Source organism: Cyprinus carpio, chromosome A1, assembly GCF_018340385.1.
Source record: "Cyprinus carpio isolate SPL01 chromosome A1, ASM1834038v1, whole genome shotgun sequence".
Taxonomy (NCBI): Eukaryota; Metazoa; Chordata; class Actinopteri; order Cypriniformes; family Cyprinidae; genus Cyprinus; species Cyprinus carpio.
Window position 1 is genome coordinate 6,029,998 of NC_056572.1, and position 7,689 is coordinate 6,037,686.

A 7,689-nucleotide genomic window follows, 5' to 3' on the forward strand; every position below is an offset into this window, starting at 1 on the left:
CAAACGTGTTTTATTAGTAGATATTTGTTGGAATTGTCTGCAGGAACTCTTATCCAGATATGGAGTGTACGGGCAGAGAAGCATGCTAGTATGGAGCAAGATTTTTGGAACCCTTTCTTGCGTAACTGAAGTTTTCATGTTTAACAACAGGCTTGCAAGTTGATGTATTTACACAATATTGTAGTAGATGCTTCTATTTTTTTTAGAAAAAGTATGCGGAATGTTATAAATTGTTTCTATATGGCAATTATGATATTTGGGAAGCCGCTAAAAATGGTTGCATAGAAACAGAACAGCGACCACAGAGATCACAACGCGGCCACATATGAATGCATATTTGCTGTAGGTGCACAAATTTGCTGCCAAAAAAAAGTTCCTATTCTACTATGCTTATCCTAAAATAGAGGTATATTATTAAGTTAATTTTTATTGAACTGAGCAGACATCTAGAGGGAAAGTTCAGCAGCTCGAGTTTATATTCTTAATTCCTGCTCTGCATTCATCCCTTTGTTGAAGCGCGTTCAGAGAGGGAGAGAGGGGCGAGAGAACGACCCTAGGAGGGCGGAGTTATCGCACTTGCAAAACTTTCTCCCCTTCATTTAAGTGGGATCTATAGTGGCTCTCTGTGTTTGAATGATCATGTCGCAGAGAGACAGGGGCAGCACTTGGGTTTTAGGAAACGCAGAATTTTGTCTGAAGCCGTTGTCGTGCTAAAGGAGGCTTTGCTATTTTGGGTTTAGTCGAGTCAAAGAGCGTCTTCAGACGCGGGAGACAGATACGCCGCGCGTGCATCATTTCCCTCTCCAGACGGACAAACACACAGCCGGAGCCCGGGCCCCAGCTCTTCCCATCTCTAGATACGCAACCGGCCCCAGAGATTTGCTCGTTAGGCTTCTCCGCAGGCCAAGGGATCCACCACCGCCCCAGGATGCAACAAAGAAGCCCGCTTCGACGTACTATAGGTTAATAGCTGCAATTGTATGATTATTACGCCTCCATGCGCCATCTTGTTGCTTATTTGCCAGCCGCCTGTTGTTTTGGACGTCGCCATCATTCATGAGAAACGTTTTTTCCACGAAAAGGCAGGATGAACAAGCTATAGCTTTATTGAGATGACCATAACACAGGCGCCTGGTAACGGAGTATATTGAACCGCTACACAGAAAAAGACATAAAGAGGCAATCATCTTTGAGAGTTTTATTTGCTGTGCCTGTCGATAGCCCACATGCGATATATCCGTCACAAGGGGCAACAGTGCAGTTTGTTTTTCTAATGCCACCTTACTCAAAAATTGGCTGTGACCTCAGTGATATTGGCACGGCACGTCTGCTGGCTGCAAACTCTGAAATACACAAGTTTTAGAAAAAAAGAGCATAGCGAAGGTGGGTACAGTTATTCGCCAGACCTTCGAGACGATGTTGTGCTGATGTTTTTGTCCAAACTTCCGAGCTCGATTCCGTTACGCGTTTCTAGAGCGCATGGGGCGCAGCGCCGGGCAGCGCGTCTCTTCTCTCTGTGGCGCGACCAGGATGAGAGAGAGAATCAGCATCAGGACCAAAATAGACCGCGAGAAACATGTGGCGAAGAAGAATCTCAACTGCAACTATTCGAATTTGACCGTCCTCACCCTCCCCCGGGCACGGAGCAAGCCTACAGCTGTTCCAACATCGAAGTGTGAAATTCTGGACATTAACGACAATGCGCCACAGTTTCGCGGCGCCCCGTCATTCCCCATAAGGAGATCTCCGAAACCGCCGGCTGTGGGGACGCGCATTCCCCTTGACAGCGCACCGATCCAGACGTCGGGGATAACTCTCTGTGAACACATACTCTCTGACTGACCGCCCGTCTGACTTTTTTTATGATTGATATATTCTAACCAGAACCGATGGCGGCCAAGTACTTGAACGTAGCGGAGCTTATTGTGCTTAAAAGAATGCTGGATAGAGAGGTACGAAGAGCGAGCTATGAACTCCAGGCTTACCTGCCAAGTTACGTCGGCCTCAGACAGGGGGTTCCCCCGGCCAAATTTGGAAACAACGCTCCTGTAAAATCATCATAGCTGGACTCGAACGACGACAACAACTCCGGTGTTTGAGAAGCCCATCTTTATGTGAGGCATCAACTTGCTTGAAAATTCTCCTTTAGGCAGTTGCTTTATTGATCTGAATGCCACTAGGACCCAGATGAAGGGACCAATGGGGAAAATCGTATATATCTTTTTAGCAGTCACGTGTCACCTAACAATTGTAGAGACTTTTAAGATTAAATTTCTGATAATGGTCATTTGACACTGGTGAGGAAAGTTGACTTTGAAAGCACAAATTCGTATGACATAGATGTTCAAGGGCTCAAGAATCATGGGGTACCCAATCAATGCCAGCACATTGTAAAGTCATAATAAAAGTGGTGGGGATGTGTAATGACAACAAGCCCTGACATTAGTATCAAGTTTGTGTCCACATGGGAATGAGGAGATAGCTTATGATATCAGAGTCGGCTCCAGCAGTAGATACATTTGTTGCTCTGGTGAGGGTGGGATGACCTGGACTCTGGGTTGAATGGAGATGGTGGAGTGCCGTCTCCACGGTCCCAGGGTCATTTCAGGCTGCAAAAAGAAATATATGATATAACTACATGATGTCCTTACAAATGTCACTCTGGATCGAGAGAAGAGGTCGCGAGTTCAGCTTGACTGTGAATAGCTGAAGATAAAGCTCTCCAAGTTCTGTCTACCATGCAAACCCTTCACTGTGCAGGTCCAGGATGAGAATGACAAACGCGCCAAAGGTTTGAGAAAGAGCAGGTATGAGATTTCCAACGCAGAGAAGTCAACTCACCAGGATGCTTATCTGTCATCATGTGAGGGGTCCCTCAGATCCAGACCTGGGCCCCGAATGGTCAACGTGAGCTACTCTATACTTGAATGTACAGTCATGGAAGCTGCCATCTCCACTTATGTCACACCATTGGACCCCTCTAATGGAGACATTTATGCACTGACGTACTTTTGATCGCGAAGATTGGTTGAGGTCAGATCTCGTCTTAAGTCCAGGCCCAGGATTCTGGAAATCCCTCCCAATTGCGTAATAATGTACAGTTGTGTTGACCGTATTGGATGAGAATGACAACAGATAAACCCGTCATCACGATGCCTCAGCTGTGGAACCACACGGCTGATGTTCCAGTATCCAAATATGCAGAGGTCGGTGGACGTTTTATAACGTATTGTCCACGCAATAGACTATTGATGCCCGGCCGGTGCCCAATGGTGACCATTTTCGTGTCGTGTTTTTGTAGTAGGGGGCAACGAGGCAGGGGTTACTTCACTATGGATGCTAAAAACATGTGAAATTCAGACCAACGTCAGCATTGCAGGACATTGTCCACAGGATCACGTGGAGCTGACCATCCTGGTGCAGGACCATGGTGCTCAAACCCCTACGCGCTAGAGACCCTACTGAGACTTCGCTTTATGAAAAACATTGAGAAAACACATGAACCCCCATCTGACAGGTGGAGGAAGTGGAGATGAGCGCCTCTAAGATGTGCGGCATGATCATCAGCATCGTCTCCCTTGGTGCGATCTGCGCGGCCATTCTGCTTCTCATCATGGTGGTGGCCTTTGCCCTTCGCTGCTCACGTGCAAAAAAAGGAAACCTCAGCTCATTGGTGTTACAACTGCAGGGTGGCTGAGTCTACTTACCACCACAGCACCCTAAAAAGCCCTCACGGGGCAGATCTACAAGGGTTTGACATCACCCTGGTGCCCACTGTCAAAAACGGGACGCCCTCCCAATCCGGGGCACTAACCATCACTCACCAACTCCTCGCCCGGACCTGAACGTGGGCCCACATGGGCAGCCGGTCAGAGCAGAGGCCAACACAGCCGCCAATCACTGAACAAGCTTGGTCACTATTTCCTCCAATCACAATCCCTGAGAACTTCGCCCTGGAACTTACACACATGCCCACGCCCCCTGTGGAGGTAAAAGCAAAAACGTGGGCATATTTAAACACTGTAATTGATGCTAATCTTCATAACGAGCCTGTGAATTATCTGTCGGCATATTTGTACTCATCTTTTCATTCACCAAAAGTCAAACATAACATTCAGGTCATCAGTGTGGTTTGTTTCTAGGGGCACAATAAGCTTTTTTTCAATCGTTTGAATTCATGTCATAAAGTTGTGAATGTGTGTGTGGTGTGTGTGTGTGTGGTGTGTGTGTGTCTTTGTGTGGTGGTGTGTTGTGGGTGTGTGTGTGTGGTGTTTGTGGTGTGTGTGTTTGTGTGTGTGTGAATGATCATCGTGTTCCATCAGTATGATTATTTTTATTTATGTCATCTGTTTTTGCTATAGCAAGTCTCACAGCTCCTCTCAATACTTGCATCAGGGTCAGTATGCCAGCCGCGCCCACTTGCTCAGAGGGAACAAATACTCTCGCAGCTAACAGGTAAACTTACAAACAAACAAATACTACGCTTCAAGCTCTCAACTCCTTTATTTGGGCATGATGTGCCTCTAAATAGTATGGTAGAGTAGATGGGTAGATGATACGCTCAACCTGTTGTGTGCTGCTGGTTAGATCGGATGGATGATAGGTAATTCTAAATATGTTTGTGGTAGAATAGGACAAGAACTTCCCCTGTTGCCTGTGGTCACCCCACGTTTGCAGATCCTGATTGGACTGCTCCTCACATGAGGTCATAGCTGCTTTCTGTGCTTTTTTTTCTTTTCTTCTCATCTGCGTTTTTGTTCTTGGGGATCATGTTTCATTTTTATCCCGTGCATATTGTTGAAACCATTGTTTCCAGTTCTGCATTCAAATAATGCATTTCTATGTCCATTGATGATTTAAAAACATACTAGGCTTTTAGATAGTTGCACTTATTTTTTGTCTTGCACACCTCTGCTGAAGTGAATCAAAATATTTTTAAGGGACATTTTTGGGTGTGTGAGATAAATGCATGGTGCCAAAAGAGACATCCCCTGAATAGATCTGTTTATATGATGGCTAAATCAAGATATAGTCTGTTGCAAGTTTAAAATTATGGGTTGGGGCGTATGCTTGCCTGCTTTGCAACATGCATGTTCCTAGACTGTATGCAGTGCATGCAGATGCTATTGGGAAACTTTAAATTGAGGATTTAAGCTATTAAAATATTAAGATGACTTAATACAATCAAAACCTACTAATGGCACTCTGAATAGGTACATGTTTGACATCTCTAACAAATCACGTCTTTAAACAGATTTTTTTTGAAGGTGATTGATTTTAGTGAACTTGAATATTGTAAAGAGTTTTTAATAATTAGCCTATCTGTTTTATGCTGCATACTCCATAGAATCATGTTTTAACCTGTTAACTGTGTTTGTTGTGAATGTGTGTGCAGGTACGGGATCCCCTCCATTTACATGGATACATTCCAGTCTCTGAAAGATAGTGGGACGTGGCGACGGACAGTGATGGCGGGCGACAGGCGACTGCGAGATGGGCCGTGATTCGCCCATCTCCTCGAAACCGGTTGCTATGCGACGGGCTTCGGAGACCTCTTTTCAACAGCGACGGACACAGCGTCTCCACCCAGGTGAGGAAATGAAGTCCAATTGGTCTCTCATGCGTTTTTCTCACCGGTTTTCCAAAAAATCACCCTGAATTATGACATTCATCATGCTTGATTATATCGAGCAGCACATTGCATTTATGATGCAGTTTTAACACATCGTCTACGGTGACTTACTTTTATTACGTTGTGAACAGGTGCAGGTATAAATTAAATGGCCTGGCACTGTGCTTTTATACTCAATATGAATGCAAAAAATTAAGGAAAGCCTTTAATGATCTAGGTTCTTGTTTGAAAAGGGTTTTTCTTTTTTTTTTTTTTTTATTATTATTATTATTATTATTCACTACCTTTTGCAGTGTCAAACTGTTTTATCAGGTAGCTTAAGATAGCGGTATGGTGCGATGTGTGGAGCGTGGACTGTAAGTGTTATGTCCCTGTAGTTGACAGTGAGCCCTATGCTTTCAAAATCTGAACTGAGGAAAATTCACCGTAATTGCTTTACACAATGCAGTTAGAAACCCCCCTTCGCAAGCAACACCACTCTTTTTCCTCTCTCCCCAGAGGGCGGCCGCTATTTCTAGGCCCTTCCTCTTCATAGAGAGTAAAAAGAAGGCAACCTGTGTTGCATCGATTTAGAGTTTTCACCCTTTCCTCACCAAAGCAGTTTATTGTAATCATTTCACTTAGTTTTCGGCTTTCCTCCATCCCAATTCCAGTTGGTCCTCTCCATTTTTTATTCCCTGGCTTGCTTTGTCTCATAATATTCAAAATTCAGTCATATCTGATTTGTGTGAGGCGACGTTGCCAGAGTAATGAATAATAATCGCAGTTTAACAAAGGATGTCAGCCTCCACAAGAGAAACTGGAAATGGTAGAACGACAAACTCTCAATCTCCTCAGCTTCTCGAGCTTCCTCCCCAACGCACCCAACCCCACCTCCGAAATCCTTTCTCTAAAGTTCCTAACCTTATTCCCCAAGCCTCCTCCTTATTTTCCCATTCTCTTTCATACCCTTTTGTTTTCCTCACTTCCCTTTCTCCCATTTTTTTACATGCCCAGAGCGGAAATTTCATTGCTCAGAGGTTTGGCTCTCTTTCATAGGCTTCAGGAGATTTATGTTTTCATTTAAGTACAGTAAGTATTAAATTTGTCTCAGAGGTTTTTCTCCTAAATGTCTAGCAATAAAAATAGAAGTTAGACAGTGGGCTGAGAAGTATTAGTAGTACAATGTGGTCTCGACAAGAAGTAAATGAGTAAGATGTTGGATTTAATATTTTAAAAATCGAATGTTTGATTGATAAGCAGAAGCCGTTTTAAAACATTGTAAAGATTCTCAAGAAATACTACACTCTAATTGCCCCCTATTAAATGGTTATAGAAAGGTTTCATCATTTGATTTTGGTAGTCCCAACAACAGGTTGACATCATTTCAGGTGAAAAAAAAAAAACACTTTCATTGTGTTCTTATAATATGCATTTATTTGGTACCTTAGATTCGCTCAATGACTACCAAAACGATTCAATTAATGATTCATTTTACCAAACCCCTCCTGTGGGTGACTCTTAATCTTCAGTGATTGGTCCAATTGGTCTCATTTTTATTTCTTTTTGCCTGTAAATGCCTGATAAAGCAAGTGTGTTGCATGTGTGATAGCCCTTACGGGAACAAGCTATTTTTACTGCTCCCAAAAGCCATTACCTAGTGGCCGACGAAGGAATTTGCATTGTCATTCAGACCAAAGTGAAAAAGACCAAAATGTGGGCGAGCAATATGCGACTGTTTCATGTTGACATCACATGGAAATAGCTTGGGATGCATTTTAAAAACGACTAAATTGTCAATGATTCAGAGTCATACTTCGTTCTGGTGAGCAGACAGGCTGTAACTTTTTATACACAGTGCACTTTCAGAGTTAAAAACTTGGCAGGATGTTGCTCCCTTCACTTAGAGCGGTGCTTACACCCCGCATGGAAAGGTAATGTTAAAAAATCCAAATTGGCCCACTTAAAACCAAACAAACGGAATTCCTTCTTGGCAGTCATGGTCTCCAGGCAAACCTTAAATCCATTGGACCCTTTCAATGCACAAAAGGCTCTTTATAGAAGAAAATGTTCTTCTG

General features: G+C 43.7%; 1 pseudogene; it reads left to right on the forward strand.

Annotated features, from left to right (window-relative positions):
• Positions 1-1,530: 1,530 nt before the first annotated feature.
• On the forward strand, positions 1,531-4,452 carry LOC122146595 (annotated as a pseudogene).
• The last annotated feature ends 3,237 nt before the right edge of the window (positions 4,453-7,689 follow it).